At 39.7% G+C, this 25,208-nt stretch overlaps 1 pseudogene; it reads right to left on the bottom strand.

Moving 5' to 3' along the window:
* LOC119516022 overlaps window positions 1–21,779 on the bottom strand; it is a 113,069-nt pseudogene extending 91,290 nt beyond the window's left edge.
* Window positions 21,780–25,208: the final 3,429 nt, after the last annotated feature.

The raw sequence follows: 25,208 nt of genomic DNA, 5'->3' as shown, positions 1-25,208 counted from the left end.
GTGCCTCCTGAGGTTCTGGGTCATCAACATCCCTCCTTCTGTCCAAGCTTCATATAACTCTACCTCGTTCAAACACACTTGAATCTGGAGGCCTTGGGAATAAGTATTGTTTGTCAATGGATCTGCTTTATCTGTTTTTAAGATAAAGATACAAGTCCCTGACTTTCAAGGTGATGTTTATTTTAAGAAACATTCAACAGCACAGTAGTTTCTTCTTCAGCATCCTGTGGGGAGATTGCTGTCAAGCTTCCTGCTTCAGGCTGGGATCCTTGGTGAGGAATTCAAGCCCAATGCCAGGCTCCAGCATCCACAGCACTGTGGATCCTTCATGATTCAGGGAGTGAAGGGCTTGGTTGGATTGTAACAAACAACAACCACCCATCATCTCCCCAACTCCCTGTCCCCTCCCTCCCTTGCTGGTCCCCATAGGGCTTTACATGTCTCTACCTGAGATCACTGGGATAAACTACTCTTAGATCCCCTCCAAGTCTTTGAATCAGTGCTTCTCTATTTTCTTGTCACTGAGGCAACATTTGAGAGAGAACTGAAGGGAATGGGGGCATATATGGATATCAGGAGGGAGGGATTCAAGAAAACTGGAGCAGAAAGTCAGGAGCATAGTTTGCACATTAAAGGGGCAGCATGTAGGCCCACGAGGCTGAAACTGATGAGTGAGGATGAGGAGTGGAATGAGGTCAGAGAGGTCAAGGAGAGTCAGCTCAGGTAGGGCATATTGGGTATTGTGTGCATTTCTGCTTCAACTTTGATGAGCTGGAAATATATCAGGAGGTTCAAGTCAGGGAGTGACCTGACCTGGTAATTCTGGTTGTTGGGAGAAAGAAGATTCAAGGATGAGGGTGGGAGAAGGAGTGTGGTTAGAAGGCAATCCCAGGTATCCTATCAAGAGATAATGGTGGTTCTGACCAGTGCAGAAAGGAGAAAGAGAAGTGGTCAGTTGTGAGCATATTCTGGGGCTTGGAAGTCAAGCACATGACCTGAAAATCTATCGGGATGGAGTTTTTATACATGGAAAATGCAACACTGAGGGAGAATAGGCTTGAGACAAAAATCTAGTGTTTGGTTTTGTCATGTTAGATGCTCACATGGAGGTGTCATGAAGGCAGCTGTGTGTGATCTGGACAGGATGGAAAGTTTTGGGATGGGAATATATATTTAGAATTCATGGCAGTAGAGATGAGATGATTTTTAAGTTAAGAGTAAAGATGTTCAAACAAATCTTCTAAATCAAATCAGTGGGTTGAAAGGGACTGTGATAGGAGATGAAGGATACAAAGAAGACACTGGGTGAATATAAGGAAGAATTTGTAAACCCGATAAAACTAATGGCAGGGTTTATGGCAATGAAAGGCACAATAGAAGAGATGAAAAACACAATGGAGGCATACAACAGCTGACTTGGAGAGGCAGAAATGATCAGTGAATTAGAAGACAGAACACCTGAAGTCCTACAGACAAAGTAATGGCTAGGGAAAAGAGGGCAAAAAGAAGAGCAGAGTCTCAGGATACTGAATGACAACATGCAACACCTGCATATATGTGTTATAGGTGTCACAGGAGAAGAGAAGGGAAAAGGGGCAGAAAGTACATTACAGGAAATAATCAACAAGAATTTCCCAACGTTATGGAAACATAAAATTACAAATTCAAGCAGTGCAGTATACCCCACACAGAATTGATCCAAATAAACTACTCCAAGGCACTTACTAATCCAATTTTGAAAAGGGAAAGAGAGAGAATTCTGAAAGCAGCAAGAGAAAAGCAATCCATCACATAAAAGGGAAACTCAATAAGCTGAAGTACAGATCTCTCAGCAGAAACCATGGAGACAAGGAAGCAGTGGTGGCATATATTCAAGATACTGAAAGAGAAAAAAAAAAATCTGACAACCAAGACACTATATCCAGCAAATCTGTCCTCAAAAATGAGGGAGAGTTTAAAATATTTACAGATAGACAATGAGTGTGTCCATGAATAGGAGACCTCCTTCACAAGAAATACTAAAGATAGTGCTATATACATAGGAAAATACAAGAGAAAGAGGTTTGGAGAAGGGTGTGGAAATTAAGATATCAGGAGATAGAAGTAGGGTAGAGATGAGGAATTTGATACTGAAGGGGCATAGAATATACCAGAGGACTGAGTTGATATATCCAGAAATGGATATCACAGAGCTGTCTTATGATAGCACAATATTGTAAGTAAAAGGAAAAAAAAATGACTGTGACTATGGTTGAAAGAAGAAGGTTAGTTATAAGTGTGCCACCAGAAGGAAAGATAGAAGGTAAGGAATGGAGCTGTATAACTTAGTGAAACTAGAGATGTCAATGATGGTGATAATGTGTACAAATATAACAATGTTTTTACATAAGAAAGAACAAATTAATGTCAACGTGTTGAAAATGGGATGGTATTGGGGGAAAAACAATCAATGCAAGCCAGGGTATGTAGTTAATAGTAACATTGTAATATGCGTCCATTAATTATAACAAAGTTGATATACAAAATTTAAATGTCTTTTAGAGGGGGATATATGGGAGTGGTATGGGAATCTTGGCATTGGTGGTGTTGTATGAACTTTTATTGAATTTTATTTTATTTTTACTTTATTTTTTCTTGTATTTTTGCAGAAAAATCACTGCCCTCCCCACTACGTGGGACATGACAACCAGGGATGAAATTATTCATGGAACAGGGGGGCATGATTCCTGGGGATGAACCTGGACCTGTCATCGAGGTATTGATAAAGGATTCTTGACCAAAATGTGGAACAGAAAATATAGTTTCAGTGGCTGAGAGATTTCAAATGGAGTCAAGAGAACATTCTGGAGGTTATTCTTATGCATTATATAGTTATACCTTTTTAGTTTTTACTGTATTGGAATAGTAAGTAGGAAATACCTGTAACTGCTGAACTGCAACCCAGTGGTCCTGCTTCTTGAAGACTTACACTGTGTGACTGTGTGATTATGAAAAGTTACTCATTGCTGATGAAAAGGTAACATGCTATATCTGCTGAGGAAGACAATTTGACAGTTCCTCAGGTGCTAAGCATAGAAGTGCCATATCCTTGCAATCCTGCTGCTAGGTATTAATGGATACAGAATACATGGTATATGCAAACAATGGGAATATCATTAATCTTTAATAAGAAATGAAGTTCTGATTCATGCAACAGCATGATTGAACCTTGAGTAAGTTCTGTTGAGGGAAAAAGCCAAACACAAAAAGATAAATGTTGCATGAGCTCACTAATATGAACTAAGTATAATGAATAAAGTCATGGAGTTAATATTTTTAATGTAGGTTACCAGGATATAGAACAAGATTAGATAATGGGTAGTTGCTTAATTTGTGCGGAAATTTTAATAAGGGTCATTGTATATTTTTGGAAATGGATAGAAGTAATGGTAGCAAATTATCATGATGAAAACTAACACTGCTGAATTTTGAGTGTGATGCTCATTGAAAGGGGAAGTTTGGGGTTGTGTATGTCACTAGAAGTAAAGCTAGAGAAAGTAACATAGGACTGTAAAACACAGAGAATGCTGTTGTGGATGAAGTTTGTGATTAATTGTCTTAAATGAACTAGAACAAATGGACATCACTAACATTTGTAGTATTTAAAAATTGGGTGGTATATGGGAAAATACACCTAAAGCAAAATATGTTCTAAAAGTTAACATTAATATTTTAATGCATTTCAATCAATTGGATCAAAGGTATCACACCAATGCTAAGTGTCATCCAAGGGGAGTATATATAATTTCTGTATTTTTGCAAATTTCACTTTAATTTTATTGCTCTTTTCTTGTTTTTGAATGTTGTATTTTTTATTCTTAGAAAAATGTTACATGTCACAAAAACAACCAAATTTATTTTTAGTTATAGTGGTTTACTCTGATACTTTTCTGAAAGTTCTTCTGGTCAGCTACAGTTTGAAGCTTCAACTTCAGCAAAAACAAAAGAAAACAAAAACAAAACAGAAAAAAAACTTTACATGGGAAGCAAGGCAAGTGTATAAATTATATTCTAACTGCATTGATATAACCCTAGCAAGAATGTAAAGGTGGGAAAAAATCAGTTGTCTCAACAAAAGTGCCCTTTCAGACATCTTGATATTTATATTCCTATATATATAAATGGGTTTAAATATGTCTTTGTTTTCATAAGTTGGTTTTCTGGAATGTTATTTCTCTAATAATAAAACTAGTCTTAATTATAATTAATGCCTAAGAGTCACCCCCTGAAAACCTTGTTGATCATGTGTGTCCCCCCTGAGACAAACTCTGACATGATATTTTATGTATACAAATTAATGCTTCCTTCTTTATTTTCTCTCAGCTTTTTACCATTTTACACATATTATATTTACACCATTTTTTACAGACATCTTGAATATTTGAATTAAATTCTGACTTTAAATGATGACATTGTTTTAAAATTTAAAACACTATTCATTTATCAATGTCAAGGGTGAATTAGTATGTAAGACTCTCTCTATCAAGAAAGAGAAGCAAGGTAATGGGCTTGATTCTTCCTAATAATCTCCTGGTATCCAATCCCAATATCTCACATAATTAAACCCATCAGCTGTTTCCCTAATACGGGCATGTTAGAATATCATAGACACCCAAATACAAAGACGCAAACTTCTACTCAGATCATGGAGTCTCTACTCAGCACTGACAAATCCCTATGGACTCCTGGTCTACACCTCCCCAGGTTGCTGTTCCAATGACCCTAGAAATTCTAATTCAATAGGAATATGCAAATGACTCACAGGTTGTAAAAGATATGTAGAGAATGTCTGTTTTCTGAATAAAAGATGAATACTTCTCAAAGCAAATGATGAAGAGAATGATAATCTAATATCAATTTGGTTTTACTCCAGTAAAATCCAAACTTGTAAATTCAACCTCATTGATTTTGTAATTGACGATGATTCTGTGTCTGCTCTTCTACACCCTGTCAGAAGCATATAGTAAATTTTCTCTGCACTAAGAGAAAAGAATATGATCTCAAAAGCTGTAAAACAAAATGTCTTATGACCTCAGTTCCAGAGTAGTTGGAGCAAAAGCAACTTGAATCACAGTAAGGAATACCATCATTGTTTAACTCTGCACTTGATTATGTGTCTGGGACCCATACAGAGTGGTCCTGACACCCACTCCTTCGGGCAAGGTTTGTACCTGGGCTCACACTAGCTTCTTCTAACAGTGTCTCTTGCACAGTAATACATGGCCATGTTCTTGGAGGCCACAGAGCTCAGTTGCAGGGAGAAGTGGTTCTTGGACATGTCTCTGGAGATGTAGAGTAAGCTCTTGAAGGACATGAAGAGCTTTGTAATCCCACCAGAATTGATGCTGCACATCCACACTGAGACTTTCCTTTAGGCTGCTGAGTCCAGGCAAGAAGGGAAAAAATGGCAAGGGAGGTACCAGGTTTGTAGCAGGAGGGACATGGGCTTTAACAGTCCTGGGCCCAATTCCTGTAGCTGCATCTAGGAACAAGACATGTGGGGACAATGAGAGCCACAGTGAGTCAAAGGCAGAAACCAGAGACCCAAGTCCCTGTTTTATGATATCTTTGAAATATTCACAAGCAAGTAGAGTCATCATGCCTATATTACACAGAGAATTCTTGCTTTTCTAAATAATGATCATGTCTTTCTGGTAGGCCTATAGCCAGAGCAAGAATAATAAATGGCAATGAGCATTCACTAGATTTCGGGAAGGTAAATTTGCATCTGGGTTACCTGATGTCTTCCAGACTCTACAAGGCAGGCTCTGCTGAGAATCAAGGAGCACAAAGACTTCCCAAGAAGCTTCTTTCCCCATGCCTTGCCAATTTGGCTTGCCAGGACACAGGTTTAGGGAGAAACCAAGGACAAGAAAGCAGAAGCAAATGAAAGGAGTTGGAATCTCAAGGTTAGAAGATATATTTGGGGCACCATTGCTATATTTTAATGACTCAATCAATTGTGTTACAAATATGAAATCATTGATGAATAGAAACATTAAAAAGAAGTAAATGCATTTATTAAATTGTATTTAAAATGTAAAATACATTTTGCAAACTTACAATTATATTTTTAATGAATACTGACACTAATATAAATAAAATTAAATTCCTTTATCATTTAAGACTTGTAAGGATTTTGCTAAATTCTTGCTGTTCTCCATCTAGTACTCCCATCAAAACTTTATGAGATCATGTCGAGAAGCTCCCTAAGAAAATGTGGCTATTTGTAAAGAGTAGGTTATTTTAACAATTATAAACCATTTCTGAGTCAAAAAAAGAGAGGGAGTAGCTTCATGTCCACAATATCTTTGCATCCAGGTGGCACATTGTGTTTAGAGCAAATATGAGTCAGGTACTGCCAACTCTGATGGCATGATTAGGGAGGAGGCACAAGTCATTAACTTATTTGCCACACTAAGTCCCATGTATTCCCTTCTCTGACCACTGCCCATGAGAACATTCTGTGAAATGTACATCTGAGGTATCTAAGGTGCTCCTGAGAGCGGTTTCAGCCCATTTGTCTTCTAGTTTCATCAGGCAGAGAACTCCTCTAGTGATAAGGGAAATAGAACCTTTGCTTCTGGATTCCAGGGTCCACTATCTGGAACTTGCTTGGCTGGTTGGATGCTGACACATTGTTATACAGGAGCAGAGGAGCAGGTACATCTGTGCCCCTAGACACAGACCATGGATACCACGTATCTCACTAACCTGAATTATATATAGCTACTCTCATCCTAATTAAAACATGTGGCAAAACTTGAAATGCTTGTATGGCCCTCTAGAAATGTGCACTCATGATTACTACCATTATATTCTGTCCACTGGTTATGGACCCTACTGATTGAAGAGAAAGGGCTTACAGAGTTAAACATTGCAGGAATGCTGAGTTGTGGGGTTAGAGAACAGGGTAGACAGGGTCAGTGATGGGCACCAGATTCCATTTGATTCAGTGATGTAGTCAGGATGACTGATGTTGCCATGACAGAATGGGTCTGACCCAGATGGGGCTCCTCCAAACACCACAGGTTACCTTGTCTAGACTCTGCACTCAAACCTTCCTTACGTTCTTCATACAGACATTCCTTATGCAAATATAGTAGCTCTCGTGGTCAAAGACAAGGCACTTTTATTGGACATTCACAAAACATAAAATCACATTTGCAATAAAATTATTCTACAAACAATTTAACATGCAATTTAAGCAGTTGGAATGAAATAGGTTTGCATGTGTGGATGAAAACATTGAAGAATATCAAATATACTGAGCTTCACCAAGATCCCTTATATTCTCATGATATTAGGGTTTCTTTGTGGAGTGTTGGCCCCTCCTTGCCTCCATGCCCATTCACAATTATCTCCAATCTCAATTTGAGGAGCAGGTCTAAAGGATCCCATTCACCTGGCCTCAAGGCCACCTGCTCATGGGTGACTCTGCCAAGGTTTGACACCTGTCTGTTACAGACCAATGCAATGCACTGGTTGTAATTGTGGTCATGGGCTACTCCTAAACCAAAAGCCTTGGGAAGTTCTGATTCCAGAAGAAAGTCCATTAAATCCTGCTAATAGACTGCCTGGAAATACAAGAGAATTGTCTACATGGGGTAGATGGCATAATAAGCCCCACATATTACCATTTTAAAAGTTTGGGTGTTTGTGCAAATGTGTGAGGGTGTGTTTCTGTATTAGAGCTATAATTTTTCTTGATTGTGTTATCTAGAATTACCTTCTCTCATTTGGACTCAAATACATTTCTTAACGAGAATTTTGCATTTCAAGTAGAGAAGTGGGCAGCAGATGTTCAGGGATCTTTGCACAGTTTTAAGAGAGTCAGCAGGTCAAGGTGAACCACCATGAAATGTACATCTCTGATCCAGTCCAAGATGGAATTCGTTACCAAGTTCCTTATCCTGTGGGATCACCTGAGACCACTAGATGTGTTTCTCTGCATTCAACATTTGAAGCCAATGGGAGTTGGTATTCAACAGTGAATACACCCAGGACTCTTCACGTGACCTGATCACCAGCTGTGATTCTTTTGACCCTCACAGGTGTGCAGGATTCTCAATATTATATTCCCCTGTAGGGTGGGAATGGCTGTAATAGGACATGGGCAGTGGACTCTTGGCCCTTCGTGACCCTGTCTTTGTAGACTTGACCCTGCTCCCATGTGTTCTTGCTCAACTCACCTTTCTGTGATGAGAGGGACCTGTGCTCTAGATATTTCCTTAGGGTATGCTGGACCCTACCCAGACATGTTATCATTCATCTGCAGTGGCTGATATTTTTCCTAAGACTCTGCAGCTCAGAGACATGGAGGTACATGTGCACAGATGCTCTGTGTACAGAAGATGTGCTTTATATGAAAACATACATCATCAATTCACATTCTTCCCTTTGTAATCAAAACACTTACCTTGTATTTTATTAGAATGAAGGAGAATTCCCTGAACAGACTTTTGGAGGACTCTCTAGCAGGTTTGGAGTAGGTGGGTTGCAACTGGTTGGGGAGTTTGCTTGGCTGAAGGTGATTCTGCAGAGAACAGGGAAGCTCTAAGCCTTCAGCATTGAACCTTCACAGTAGGTTGTGATGGGGCACCAGTCAGGAAAAGTCTGCAGGAAAATGAATAGGAACTTGTCAGTGTCAAAGTTTGAGAGCTGGATTATGATAAGGAAACGTAAGCATCATTTCTAACATTTTATATAAACATTTTCTAACATTTTCTAAGATTTTATGTAAACATATGTATGTTAGATATAAGTACACACACACATATATAACATATATGCGTGTGTGTTTACACATATATGTAAGCCTAAACATATACATGTTCACAGTTATATACATATATATGCATGTGTATACATATATCTACTTATACATACACTCAAACATATGTATATATATATACACACACATACAGGTACAAGCACATATATATAGCTATACACTTATACAGACACTTACACAATTATACACACACACATACATTTACACATATATTCCATGGATCCTTCAATTTAGTCCCATTTGAAGACCATTTTTTTCTCTTTCTTTAAAAGAGAAATAGGGGCAATAAGGGAGGAAGGATGAGAGAGAGTCCCAGTGGAAAACACTGAATCCTAGAGAAAGCAAGATCAGAGAGGGGGAGGAAACAAAAAAAGAACATACAAACACACAGACACACATCCAAACAGTAAAAATCACAAAATTCTCTTCCTAAACTCTGTCCCTGTCAGTTTGATGGTCCAGATCCTGGAAGTTCTTGCACACCCCCTGGTGGTCCAGAGCACCCCCTGCAGCCCATCACCCTCCTGTGCCCTGAGGCATTTTGTGTTTGGGCTCACCCTGAGTTCCTCCTACTGTGTCTTGCACAGTAACACATGGCTGTGTCCTCAGCTGTCATGGAGCTCAGCTGTAGAGAAAGCTCATTCTTGGATGTGTCCCTAGTGACAGAGTTGCAGCTCTTGAGGGATGGGATGTAGTAATGCTCCCTTCATCACATATATTCCTGATCCACTGCAATTCCTTCCCTGTTGACTGGGGGATCCAATCCCAGCAGTAACAACAGGTTGTGATGGAGAATCCAGAGACAGAACAGGTGATGGACAGGGTCTGTGAGGGCTTCACCAGTTCTAGGTCTGACTCGTGCAGCCGCACCTGGTACAGGACATCTGGCAACAGGGAGAACAACAGTGAGTCACAGCCAGATACCACAGCCAATGATCCAATTTCTGAAATCCTAGGAAATATCACATGGGGGAGTCACCAACAGGAAGAGCAAGTGGCAGAGAAGTTTCATGGTTTTCCCCTTGAAGTTTCTGTCTTCCTTGAACCCCAAACCTGAGTTGAAAATCAGACTGGTTTGCCCAAGTTTAAGGCTCCTCCTCCCTACATGGCTCAAAGGGAGATCTGCATGTGGCAGCCCTCAAGTTACAAGAGGGGAGCAGGATAAGAAGATTTGGGGTACATGGGGACATCTCATAATGCAGTTATCTCTTTATTTCTGTGATCTTGGAAAAGAGAAAAGTGATTTGATCTGAGTATAAGAAGCAGTATGGATAATTCAGTAACAAAGGAGAATGTTAAAATACTAGCACAGATTTCATCAATTTGGTGTCAGAAGGACTTATATTAAGATGCAGACATTGAATGGATGGATTTAGAAGTATAAGGATTACCAAAGCTCTGTACCTCGTTTTATATACCAAGGAAAAATTTTAAGTTTCCTAAACTTACCAGGGCAGGGTATTAAAGAATTGCAAATTTTAATATGCAGAAGCCAAGATACTCTTTATGGAATTGAAGCACAAATGAATCTTTGTCAAAAAATTTCAAATAGAAGGTTTATTTGAATTCAGTATAACTGTTATGGAAACCCCATTGCTTAAATGGATATAATTAAAATAAAGTTGTATTAATTAAAAAAAACAACAACCAGCCACTATAACTTAATTATTCAATTGATTCCAGTGTGATTCTTCTATCTTATATTAGATGTTATCAAATGGCATTAGCCCGACATTAATATATTCTAACAATAACATTGATTATGTCACATTTTCTTTGGGGCATGGATTCTCCACTGGCTTGCCTTTATGGCTTTGGCTCAGGGTCCTAAATGAAGTTGCAGTTGATATGTTGGCCCCAGCTGTAGTTGCCTTCAGGGTGAAACATGGATACAGAATCCTCCTGAGGCTTCTCCCCACTAAGCTGTTTACTAGGTGTTGGCTGGTTGTGGGGTGTCCCAGGGTCATCACACCTTGTTCCCATGGTGGGTGTTGGGCCCGAGGTCACTTCCTGCCCTCCCTGGGCTCAGCAGGCTTCTGCTTCATCTCTCACAGGTCTCAGTGCAGGCCCCTACGCCTCCACTAAGGGAAGAGGGATTGACTTCTATCACTTCCAGTAACAAAGATGATTTCTCTGGTGGCTGTGAAACTTTTTTGTCACTTTTCTACAGCCTGAGACTTGATCCTGGTTACAGTTGGTGTTGTGTATGTGCTTGTGACTGTTCTTTCCCCAGGGCCTTTGATCACCAACTGGATGTCCTTGCCACAAGGGGGGATCCCTGGTCTCCTTTCCTGTCCCCACTCTTTGCCACATGACCCCAGTGTGAGCCCCTGAAAAAGAGCTGGGCTACCACTCATGGCATTTCAGCAATTGTTAAATTGCCCCCCCCGATCTCATCTTATGTATGTCTACAAACAAATCAGACTAAGAATATTGCCTATGATTTTTATCTAATACTTATCTGTTATCAACCTCTCTTGTTTGCTGATAACTTTGTAATGTATTCACAAATGCAAACAATTTATCTCAAAACTATTTTATCATAATTATATACATACATTTTGTATTGTCTCACCTCTCTTATTTTCTGCATGTATCCAGGCACTCACACTCACCCATTTACATTCTCATGATAAAATATTTATTTTATGTGATCCACAGAAGTATTTTTTCACAAACCACTCATATATAATGGACTTTTTAATTAAGCCACACCAAGTATGCTTTCTTCTTCTTACTCATTTAAAAAATCATTTTCATCATTCTGTGCATCACATAGGACAAGATTTCCAGTCAGACAGCATCTTTTCTGGTCATTGCTCAGGGCCCACTGTCTCTGGCCTCCTGTGTGTCCATTATGGCCCACATACCTGCAGTGCCTCTCTCATTCTAAAAGATTCTTCAACACATTTATGATGAGAATATTGAGGCTCAGTGACAAAGCAAAGACCCAAAGTTATGGAGAGAAGGGGATTCCTCAGATAATTTGTTGGCAGTAGAGGAACAATAGACATGATGTTGAGACAGGAATTCCCTCACCAGTCCCTGCACCAGTCACTACCCAAGAGCTGGGCCTCCTTGTGCATGGGTCTGAGCATCCTCTGCAGAGGATGGTGGCTGTTGTCCTACTACTCTCTCCTGCATGTGTTTCTTGCACAGTGATGATCCAGCTGCAGGGTTCTGGTGTTGTCTCTGGAGACCCTGTGGTGCATCTCACTTTCATCACATTGAATGCTGAAAATTCCCTTGACCTCTTCCCCAAACAATAGAAAGTCAGGGCATCCACTGCATGCAGATATGAATCCTGATATGTCTCAGAGTATCCCATAATACCCCTGCAGCTTCCAATCTCTACTAGACACCTCCAACTGCACCTCACAATAAATATTGCAGATTCTGGAGAAGGGAGGTTGATATTTCCCATCACACAGCAGTGACACCACTATATCTCACAAATATGCACATATTATCTTGGAAAATAGCCAGAAAAAGTTACAGCCCAGAATGTCTCCATGCTTTTTTCCAGTGAGTCCTTCAAAGGTCTGTGGGCTTAGGAATAATAGGAGTTTCCATCTACAGAGGGTGTTATGCTTTGCATTGTCCTCCTCCCAGACAAGGAGCAGACGATTTTTATGTTGAACTGATGACTCTTCTTGGCCACATAGAGAGGGATCCCTGATCTCTGATGTGTGCTGTTGGGGTGGTAACCTGGTTCCTGCAGCTACTGAGGAATCTGGGCATCTGTGCCCATCCCCACCTTTTACAGGACCAGCTGCCCTTCATCATCCTTGCATTCCCTGCTGCTAAAGATGATGATCCGCACCCTGCCACACTGAACCAGAGAAAGGAATAGGAAAAATATCCATCATGAATTTTAGGAAAGGTAAGGTGGTTGATCATGAAAAGTCAAGGGCATTCAGGCCATCCTGAGCAGGTTTACCATTTATATATATGGGAAACAATAAGAGCAAGAAGAAGTCAAATATGTCATATACAACAAAACTGAAGGTGTCAAATCACTATTTCAAGAACTTGTGGGAAATTTTAAATTGGAGGTGTAGGTAGAAACTCCTTTATACACGTGAGAAAAAAATGGGTGACTACCAAGCAAAACTGATAATCTTAGTAGAATCAAGAGAACATAGATTGTCTGCAAATGGGGAAGATATGGACTGAGGATGTTAAACTGTATGGGGGACTCTGGAAAGTGGATGGAGTAGGAAGCTTCAGGACTCAGTCCTTCAAACAAAATAGCTATTTAACAGGCAGGAACAGTTCCTTAATACTTCTCCTGAGGGATACATAGACTTTTATATGTGCAGAGGCAGATGGACTTCCAATATGGGTAAAGGGAAAAAACAAGATGAGGAAAGAACACCTTTTAATACCAGAGCATAAGAAGTACTCAACACACATGCACTCATTTACTCACACATGCATATGCACACACATAAGACACTCACGCACAGATACATACTGATTGGCATATGTCAAAGGATTACACAGATCTCTCTGAAAGAGCTTCCACATTGAAAACTAGACCAAATTGAACATCAAAATAAACACTGTTGTGGCTTATAACCCAAAGTACAAAATAAACATCCAAGAAACCATGACATTTTTTTCAAATAATCTATGCAGATTCAAGTGACAAAACTGGACGAGTTGAAACATAACACCCTACTTTTGAAAATATCTGGGGTGCAGTGACTCACATGCAAAGAATAGCATATGGCTAGGGACAAACAGCTGATCTAAGGATAATGTGGAAACCACTACCCAAACCAAGTGAGGAAATTCAACACCAGCAGTGTTGAGTCTTGTTGACTTCATGTGCTCCATGGTATGACTCAAAGGGAAGGGCCCTACACATCTGCGGCCCTCTTCCCAAAACCATGACCAAAATTCAATTATGAAAATGCCTTGTACAACCCAAACAGAGCGACATTCTTCAAAATAACTGAACACCCAAGGAAAGAATAGAAAGTGTCATGGATCAGAACATGCTAAAAAGAAATGAAACAGAAATTGTACACGGTGTCCAGGATTGGATCTGATATGCCAAAGGGGACTCACATGGAATAGTGTGCAACAATCAAATCTATGGTTTATTATTGCTATTATTAAAGGTAACAGTGTGTATTAAAATATCATTGATTTAGAAGAGGTACACAGTAGGAGAAACTAGATATGGGCTCTATGTGAACACTCCATATACTTTCTCAGTTGGTCTGTAAATCTAAAACTCTGAAGATATAAAATGTGTTTTACAAGGAAACTGTTGGTTTAATTACTCATTCTTTCCCTAATTTGGGTTCAATGTTTAAAAAGAAGAGAAAATTATTATGTCACAGAGATTTTTCAGGTGGTGCTTGAGTTACTAGTTCAGATGAGCTAGAAATCTTCACATTATGATACAAATCAAAAACAACCCAATGAAGGGGACAGAGAGGCTGGAGACAGTAACTCACTTCCTTCTCAATGTGAAATGAATGCAGGCTGTGAATTGCCCTGCCATTGCACTGGATACTGAAAAGGAAGAGTACTGCTGCAATTGGGAGACAAACCTCTGGGTCATAGGTTTAAGGGGAGAGGAAGACCCAGACACTAACAGAAAAAAGTTCTCCACTCTGCATCTGCTTCTGGGGCTGAGTCCTGTCATTTTTTGTCTCAAAGTTCCCTAGCACACAATCCCCTTCCTGCAGTGGTGCTTTGTATCTGAAGGCAGAGCTTACACTGCCTTCATCTCACTGTGTTTCTCACACATAAATACATGACCACATCAATGGCACTCATCAAGCTGAGCTGCAGACAGTACTCATTCCTGGATGTGTCAGTGGTGATGAAGATGTGGCCTTAGAAACCTGGTTTGTAGTTTGTACTCACTTCCCAATTAACCATCAACTGCAGCCCTTTCCCAGGAGGTTGACACGTCCAATTCCAGTAGTACCTGCTGATGATGGAGCCCTGAGAGACACTGCAGGTGAGAGAGAGGGTCTGTGAGGGCTTCACCCGCCCCAAACACATCTCCCATCATGTCAGCTCAGATGGGACACCAGAGGACAAGGAGATACATTGTGAGTCTGCCCCATCCCAAAATCAAGCTTCTGTGAACATCAGGACCCTTGAGACCCTCACCAAGGGGAGTTGCCAGCAGGCAGAGTTAGAGCCCCAGCACTTGCAGGGCCATTTAGAGGATGAAGTCACACCACACAGGCCCACTGTGTAATGGGGATTTCTTCTATTGTCACACAGGCTTATTTGTGTGTGGGATCCCTGAGGTTTGAATTGGTTGAACCAGTAACAATCATTGGTTTCCACGTGTTCCAATGCTGGACTTGAAACAGTTGAGACTGCCCTGCTTGAACTGGGCTCCAGTTGTGTCATTCTGCTGTCCAAGCACGGAGATTTGACCCCATATGCCATAAGGCAATTTGTGGGGTACACAAGGCAAAGTCTGCACAGCACATAGTACATTTTCAGCTGAGTCTGGTTTTCCAGTCACCCTTCACCCAAGTTCTCCAACCATAGGAGAATATAATGTTACAAGTCATATCCCAGCACTGGTAAAACAAAATGACCTCATTTAAAGTGTCTCAACTCCTTAGAAGGACACCCTCCATGAAATAATCTGTCAAAACTGAGAAGAGATCATATCAAAGCTTAGGATGTTAGGCAAGTGTAGAGAGCAGAGTAAAAGAGCCCTCAGATTTTGGGAACACAGGGACTGTGTCACCTTACAAAGGAAGGCAGGGGCAGCTCCACCAGTAAGTGGGCACAGAGCAAGATTGTGTGGGATAGAGAAATCCCTAAGCAGAGTTGCTCCTATCAGGGACCTCACCCTGCCCTGCTCTCATAAAGTGCTTGCTGTGCCTTCACAAAGCAAGGGTCTCTCATCATTCCTGGGTTCCTGGGCCCCAAGGATGCATGGTTTGAGGAGCACTGTCATTTGAGCAGGAGGACTGACCTCCAGTTCTGCTCAGATCCTTCCCCCTGCCTTCCCAAGTGTGCTGGTTTGAATGTCTTATATCCCCCAGAAAAAGCCATGTTCTTTGATGCAATCTTGCGGGGCAGACATATTAGTGGGGATTAAGTTGGAACATCTCATTTTACCAGTGCTGGGATATGACTTGTAACGTTATATTCTCCTATGGTAGGAGACCCTGGGGGAAGGGTGACTGGAAAACCAGACTGAGCTGGAAACATACTATGTGCTGTGCAGACTTTGCCTTGTGTACCCCACACATTGCCTTATTGCATGGAAATATGCCCCACCCAACTGTAAGTGATAACTCTAATGAGATATATCCATGGAGGTGTGGCCCCACCCATTCAGGGTGGGCCTTGATCAGTGGAGCCATACAAATGAGCTGTCAAACAGAATGAACTCAGTGCAGCTGAGAGTGACATTTTGAAAAGGAGCTACAGCCAAGAGGGACACTTTGAAGAAAGCACAGGAGCTGCAGATGAGAGACATTTTGAAGACAGCCATTGAATGCTCTGGAGAAGCTAAGAGGGGACAAATGCTCCAAGTGCAAGTAAGAGTGACATTTTTGTGTAACTGCAGCCTAGAGAGGAACGTCCTGGGAGAAAGCCATTTTGAAACCATAACTTTGGAGCAGACACCAGCCATGTGCCTTCCCAGCTAACAGAGGTTTTCTGGACACCATTGGCCATCCTTCAGTGAAGGTAATCAATTGATGATATGTTACCTTGGACACTTTATGGCCTTAAGACTGTAAGTGTGTAACCAAATAAACCCCCTTTTATAAAAGCCAATCCATCTCTGGTGTTTTGCATTCTAGCAGCATTAGCAATCTAAAACAACAAGGATGCTCTTGATGTCATCCACGTCTGTGAGTTCAGTTTCCTGGATTTGAGGTGATGGCAACATTAAATGGCTTTATAGAACCACAGGCTTCCCTGTCCTGATATAAATGATCTGATTCTCCAGGGGAAAGTAGTTTTGTGATTACTTAAGTGTAATGTTAATGGATGATATGAAATTTATAATTCTCCATGTAGCAGAACTGAATCCTCATGAAGCTTTTGTAGTTGCACCTGAGCCTCCCAATACTCTTATCTAAACCAGAAAAAGTGCTATTGGCTTCTTTTTATTTTTACTTTGTGGGTACAATGGAAATTCTCCTTTACTTGTTTTGGGAAACTTTGTTTCCATACACAGGGACATAAAATTTTATGCAGTTAGAGTAAAGGTACAATTGCAAAGGAGTCTTTCTGCAAGCTGCAGAGTGAGATATTCTGTTTGATTCCTCTATGGAGAGTCCAGGTGCATTCTGTCCAGTATTATACTTGCTTGGCAGGAAGTGATAAGTGTATCTCTATTAAAACTGACCAATATGATATTTATAAAACAATGTGACTCATTTGTTCAAATACCATAATTGCTTGGAAGATTTAATAGGAAGTGAGACCTGGCAGGTTTGCATTGTTTAGTGTGAAATAGCAACACATCCCCAGGTACTTTTGACAGAGAATAAAAACACATATGCAGCACCCCCACCCTGAGGAGCTGGGGGAAAATGCAGAGGTGTTGGGCTTCCTCTCCCGGATTCCTGCTGATGTTCTCACAAATATTGTGGACTGGAGGTTTAATGTGCTGAGCACTCTATCGCAGGACTTGCCCTTATGAAGCTTGTTACTGCAAAGGAGAGGCTAAACCTGCTTATAATTTTGACTAAGACTCTCCCCCTGATTACTTCTCTGTTTCTCAGTTGTGGCCTTCTCTCTCTAGCTAAACCAACTTGGTGGGTGATCTCACTGCCTTTCCCCTATGTGGACCTGACTCCCAGGGGTGTAAATCTCCCTGTCAACACAGGATATGACTCCCAGCAATGAATCTGGACCCAATATCATGGGACTGAGGTCATCTTCTTGACCCAAAGGGGGATGGGAAATGAAATGAAATAAAGTTTCAGTGGCTGAGAGTTTCTAACTGGACTTGACAGGTCACTCTGGTAGTCGTTCTTATGTGCTATATAGATAAGACATTTTAGGTTTTAATGCATTGGAATAGCTAGAAGTAAATATGTGAAACTATCAAACTGCAGCCCAGTAGCCTTGACTGTTGAAGACAGTCAATTGTACAGCAATGCAGCTTACCAAGGGTGACAGTGTGTTTTGAAAGCCTTATGGATTACATTCCCTTTATCTTGTGTATGGATGGATGAGTAGAAAAATGGGTACAAATATCTAAATGAAAAATAGAGTAGGAGTGGGAGATGATTTGGTGGTTGTTTTTACTTTCATTTTTTATTCTTATTTTCCCTTTCTCTGATACAAGGAAAATGTTCAAAATAGATTGGGGTGATGAATGCACAACTATATGATGGCACTGTGAATAATTAATTGTGCACTTTGGATGATTGTATGGTATGTGAATGTATCTCAATCAAATTGAATTTAAAAATGGGAAAAATACAGAGAGGGACGTAGAAAAATGTCAAGACTGGGTTTGGGTTAACCAAGAGTTATTTCTAACTGATGTGTTGGTTTTCATTTTATTCTCTTTTGCTTGCCCATATTTTCTAAATTTTCTAAAATGGCCATGCATTGTTTCAGTAATAAAAAAATACCTAAATTATTTTTAGAAATTAAAAAAAATATGACTGTGGTTATATGTGGGATCCATCCAGATCTCACCACAAGCCAAGGATTCTTGACAACATATAAAGATTCTCTAATCATTTTCTTTGTGAATGTATCTAAATATGAAAGCATACCAACATTAAAAATTTTCAGGAAAGCTATAAAAAAATTACAAAGACAAGTATAGGGAAGCAAATACTTGGATAGGAAATAAGCTGGGAGTATATGAAATCATGGGGCAAACAATCATATTGCAAATTATTATAATCAGTTAAATTATAATATATTATTCAGAAAAAGGAATAAAAAAGAAAAACAGATATAATTTCCAAAAATAGGACAGAATGCTGTAATATAAATGTGCACAGTATGATTAGATTTTTCTGCATTCATCACCACAACCAATTTTTGAACATTTTCATTCCTCCAAAAAATAATAAGAATAAAATTAAAAGTAATAAGGAACACCTTTCAGTGTGAACAATTTATTGAAGACTGTGGATGGTTGTATTGTATTTGAGTATATTTCAATAAAACTGGGTGTAAAAAATAAAAAAAGTTGAAGATAGGAAAGACAATGAATTGTTTATTTTAAATGAATTTGAAATTTTGAGTATAACTTTTAGAAGATTACATTGAGGTAATTTCAGACAATATAGAGCAATAAAGAAATTTTTTAAATGAAAAAAGAATTAGAATAATATTCAATCATATAGCTGGACCACATTTTTTTTCTTCTATTTTTTTTACTAAATTCAGTTTTATTGAAATACATTCACACACCATACAATCATCCATGATACACAATCCACTGTCCACAATATGATAACATAGTTATGTGTTCATCACCACAATCTTATCTCTGAACATTTTCCTTACATCGGAAAGAACCACAACAAGAATAAAAAATAAAAGTGAAAAAAGAACACCCAAATCATCCCCCCATCACACCCCATTTGTCTTTCAGTTTTTATCCCCATTCCTCCACTCATCCATACACTAGATAAAGGGGGTGTGATCCACAAGGTCTTCACAATCACACTGTCACTCCTTGTAATCAACATTATTATATAATTGTCTTCAGGAGTCCAGACTGCTGGGTTGGAGTTTAGTAGTTTCAGGTGTTTACTTCTAGCTATTCCAATACATTAAAGCCTAAGAGGTGTTATCTATATAGTGCATAAGAATGTCCACCAGAGTGACCTGTCGACTCCATTTGAAATCTCTCAGCCACTGAAACTATTTCGTCTCATTTTGCATCCCCCTTTTGGTCAAGAAGATACTCTCAGTCCCATGATGCTGGGTCCACATTCATCCCCGGGAGTCATACTCTGCGTTGCCAGGGAGAATTACACCCCTGGGAGTCAGTGGACCACATTTTTTAATCCATTTATATGTTGAAGGTCATCTTAATTGCTACTAGACTCTAACAATTATGAACGAAGCTGCTGTGGAGATTCTTGTGCATGCTTTTTTCAGAAATTAATTTTCAATTCACTTGGGTAAACAAGATGTATGTTGGATTTATAGTAAGAGTAGGTTTAGTTTCTAAGACTCTGTCAAACTGTATTCAAAGGTGGCTGAAACATTTTTGATTCCCCCAAGCACTGTTGTTGGTGCTGTGTTCTGCATACTTGCCAGCAAATGGTTTCACCAGTTTTGTATGGAGGTCCTGCCAGGGCCTCATGGTTTCTGTTGCCACTGGTGTTGAGGACATGGATGCAAGGGAGGAAATTCCGTCAAGTGTGAAGTGTTCCATTTTCCTGGTACTCCTCCTGAAGACCTTAGGTGGCACTCTGACATGGGATGAACTTGTCCTTACATCTCTGCCTATCACAAAGTTTCCTAGTCCCATGAATGAAGTTAGTCTTCCATCTGGTTAATGTCCAAGTACATATGAGGAAATTCCTCAAGTTCTCTGACACACTAATGACATTCTGACCTGGGTCTTTTCTTGAGAAGGTTGAGGTTTATTCTCCGATGAAGCATTCCATAATCAAATTGAAGAGAATTTTGAGATCATGACTTATATATTGAATGTAGTTTTCTGGTAATCCATGTTTCATAAACATATTTTAATGCCATGTGGTTTAAAATTGATATTTAATATTTAATATTTCACCATACCTGACTCAACTTCAGTTCTGGCTGAAGGACTCAGTTCCAGTGAGGGGCACGTTTATTGGCAATTTGGAAATTATAAAATCACATTTCCAAGAAAGTTATTCTACAAACTGAATTTCACATGAGATTTAAGCAATGGAATATAAACGTTTGCATGTGAAGATGAAAATGTTGATGAATGTACACTACACTGAGCTTCACCCAGATCCCTTCTATTATCATTGAAATCAGAGTTCATCTGTGGGATTGTGTTCCCAGCTGGCCTCCTTGTCTGCATTCCAGATTACCTCCTATTTCAATGAGAGAAGCAGGAATAAAGGATACCATTCACCTTGATTCAAAGACACCTGAAAATTGGGGTCCCCTGTCAAGGGTTATTTGTCTGTGACAGACAAATGCCATCTCATCTCATATTGGAGGTCATGCACTAAACCTGCATGAAGAGCCTTGAGTAGTTTTGTTTCCAGTAGAAAGTCCATCAAATCCTGATAATGGAGTGCCCACAAATATCAAGAACCATGTGTACATGGACTTGGAATGTATAATAAGCCCCACCTATCACTATTCTAAAAGTCCAGATGTTTATGCAAATATTTGCATGTGTGTATGTTGTGTATAAGTGTGTGTGTATGTATAGGGCAGTTACAATTTTCCTTGTATATACTATCTATAATTACCTTCTATTTTTGGACTCAAATACCATTCTTGTTAGACAATTTTGCATTAGAAGGAGATAGGTAAGCAGAAGACAGTCAGGGAAATGAACACTGTTTTAAGAGATTCTGCAGGTCATGGTGTACCAGTATGACATGAAAATCCATGATCCAGTCCAGGAAGGGACAATAGTATTTGATGGTAGCACTGTGGAACCAGTTACCAAGTTTCTTATCCTGCCAGATCACCTGAGACCAGTACATGGTGTTTCTTTGCATTCAACATTTAAAGACGAGGGGAGTCAATTTTCAAGAGAGAATTCACATGACCTGTTCACCAGCTGTGATTTGTCATCCTCACGGGTGTTAATGATTCTCATTAGAGCATTCTTCTGTAGGATGGGGATGACTTTCCCAAGGACATGGGACCATGGATGCCTGGCCCCCCATCCCCATGTTTGTAGACTTGTCCATGCTCCCATGTGTCCTTGCTCAACTTACCTCTTGGTGACAAGAGAGGACCACACTCCAAGTGGTTCCTCAGAGTACGGTGGATCCATCCCCAGAGGAATTTCATTTTTCTGCAGTGGCTGACATAGTTCCTAAGGCTCTGGAGCTCAGCTACTTGGAGGTGCATGTGCACAGGTGCTCTGTGTATAGATGATGTGCTTTATATCAAACATACATTGAAAATTCGATTTTTTCCCTTTGTAATCAAAACAATTACCTTGCCTTTGTATTAGAGACAGTGAAGAATAATTCCTAAAGAGACTTTTTGAGGACCCTGTAGCAGGTGTGGAGCAGGGCATTTGTAGCTGAAAATTTTGAGGTTCAGTGCCAAAGAAAGATCCAAAATCATGGAGAGAAGGGTGCCCTTGGAGAATTTGTTGGCAGGTGAGGAAACAGACATATTGTTAGATGGGCAGACCATCCCCATTCCCTAAACTTCCCCAGGAGCTGAGCTTCTTTGTGAATTTGTCTGAGCATCCTCTGCAAGGGATGGTGATTGTGGTCCCACTACCATCCCCTCCCTTTGTCTCCTGTACATGATGGCTCATCTGCATGGAGGCATGGTTCTGGTATTGTCTCAGGAGACTTTGTGGTGTATCTCACTCCCATTACACTGCATGCTGAAACCCCCTTTTCTTTTCCCCAAATCATAGAAACCCAAATGAATCCAATGAATGCAGATGTTAATCCTGAGAAAACTCAGAAGTGCACATAACCCACTGCAACTTTCAATCTCTCCAAGACTCCTCCAAATTCACTGCACGTTAAATATTAGGGATTCCAGAGAAGGAAGGCTGAGATGTCCAGTCACACAGCAGTGGCATCATCATGTCTTCATCTATGCTGATATTATCTTGAAAAATGTCCAAAATAATTAAAGCCCACAGTGTCTCCATGGTATTGCCAGACAGTCCTTCCCAGAGCTGCATGTATAGGGGCTATGGGGCTTAGAAAACAGGTAGTGCTACACATTGTTCTCCCCAAGAAGTAGGAGCAGAAGATCATTATGATGAACTAGGTGCCCTTTTGCAAACAGAGCAAATTGTTTCCTGAGCTCTAACCAGGTCTGATATGATGGAAACCAGGATTGCTGCAGCAACTGAGGAAACTGGGCATCTGATCCATTCTCACCTTTAGAGGAGCATCTGTCAACTCATCATCCCTGCATTTATTGCTGGTAAACATGATGTTCCACACATGGTGCATACTGAACTAGATGATGGATTAAGAAAAATATCCATAATGAATTGCAAGAAAGGAAGGGTGGGTGATTGTAAAATATCAAGGGCAATCAGGCCACCCTGAGCAGCATTAACATTTATATAGATGGCAAACCATAATAGAAAGAAGGCAAATAGTCAAATACAACAAAACTGAAACTGTCATATTACCATTTTAAGATATTCTCAGGAAATTGTAATTGGAGTTTTAGTTGGAAACTCCCTTAACAAAATGAATAAAAAATGACTGAAAACAAAACATAAATTGAAACTCTTAGTAGAATCAAATGAATGTTGATTGTCTGCAAATTGGTCATATATGGACTGAAGGTGACAAGCTTTATGGAGGATAGTGGAAAGTGGATGGAATAGGAATTTGCAGGACTCAGTCCTTCCAAAATTACTATTAAACAGGAAGGGACTGTCTGAAACAACTATTTTGTGAACCCTGAGGCCAGAAAATTCCTGTACACCATCAAAGGAACAGCAGGAGGAAGATGCTGAGAAGTTAAGGGAAAGTAAATTGCTTTTTCCACAGGAATCTACCAGTGCCAAGGCCTTACCAGCCTAGTTGGTCACTGAGGATTACAGCCCCTGGCTAGATAGCTGGTGAGAGAAAAGGACATAAAATATTTTCCCAAGGACATGCTTAGGTATGTTCAATCTCCTACCACAGGTTTTGATTGGGGATCAATTAAGGAATGGCTCTAAGGGCAGCCCCTGTTTCAAGACACCCCAGACAGTGGAGGCAGCCATTTTTTCATTCCTACTGGACAAAGGCATTACTTGCCCTGATATCAAATCTCCCAAACAGGGACTGCGGTAGTGCTGCTTTCTCAGGGTTGTAGGGGACAGTTAATTGAAGGGCTGCATTTGATGAGCAGGACAGGAAAGCTCTGCATTTGGGAGCTGTCATAGAAAATATTATTTTCCTTTCTGATCCCAGCCACCAGCGAGTTTGGGGGCATGTCTGTTCCCTCTGTGTGGGTAAATGGCTCTGTTTCAACAGGGAAAGACTGACTTGGGAATGTCCTCTCTGGTATGCCCTTCCTTCTGGAATTTGCTTCTTAGACAAAATAGCTTGAGGCAGCAAATGTCATGTCATTTACCACAAAGCTACACACATTGAGGTAAGGGATTTCTGGCTACAAACATCTGTGAGAGGGATGTCTGTCTCCTGGGAAACAGAAAGGACAAAGGCAGTATTATGAACAAGGGAACAGGGAAAGATCTGCTCAATGGATTCAGACTGTATCAGCAGACCTTCCTGGCATGAGAACTGATGTTCAAGAAAATCTCACTGATCAGCAGTGGTGACAAAATCAAGAAACAGATGACTCAAGGAACGAATCCCAGAGATAATATATAAAAATTTAAAAATTTACAGTTTGCAACAAGAGTGGAAGGCAAAAAGAAACAAACACATAAATACAGGAGATGACGGCCCATCCAAAAAAAAAAAAAAAAACCAAAAAACAAAACTTATATAAAAATCTAGAAAACATTATTGAAGAAGATGTGAATATTGACCTACTGAAGGAAAACTTAGAAAATTAAAAGTTTTCAAGGGAATGAATGAAAATAAGAAAAAAATAAGGATAGCAGGAAAACAAATGAGCAATATGAGAGTCTTAGTAAAGAAAACAAAATTTTAAAAAGAAATAAAAAAGAAGCACTGTAATTGAAAACCACAATAAGTAAAAAATTCACTCTCTTAGTAGTTTAATTATGTTCTTTACTATTTGTGTTATACCATAAATAACTTCCCCCAAATAATTTATGTTCCAAAATTTAATGAGAAGCATAAAGATGTGTAAGGAACATTGAAGTGGGAGGGGCTGCTTCATAATCTTGCAAGTTTGTCATTTTACATATGAAATGATTTAAAGTATAAGCTAAAAGATAAATCCTTTATGCAGTTAATTTTTTATTTATTTTTTTTATTTATCTGAAAGATGAAGTGACATATATTAGCCCTCCAATAAAGGGGATCAAAGCAATGGTGTTTACTGTATTTCTTTGCACTTGTACATGTTATTTTTTCAGACACTTTAGCAGTAAACAAAATATTGCTAAGATGTGCTTACATTTTGGACAATCATGTCTATGTGCTATTTCACTATTTAAAACAACTTATTTTCACTTGTGCATGGTGAATGAAATTTGCATTATTTTTAAAAACCACCACGTTGCATGCAGATATTCCTAAAAGTTATATTTTGTCCATGATTGATCTAAGATTATTTATGTAAATGAGTC

Source organism: Choloepus didactylus, chromosome 19 (genome assembly GCF_015220235.1).
Source record: "Choloepus didactylus isolate mChoDid1 chromosome 19, mChoDid1.pri, whole genome shotgun sequence".
NCBI classification, from domain to species: domain Eukaryota; kingdom Metazoa; phylum Chordata; class Mammalia; order Pilosa; family Megalonychidae; genus Choloepus; species Choloepus didactylus.
The sequence above is the reverse complement of the archived record's forward strand: the minus strand, read 5'-3'. Positions and strand labels throughout refer to the sequence as shown.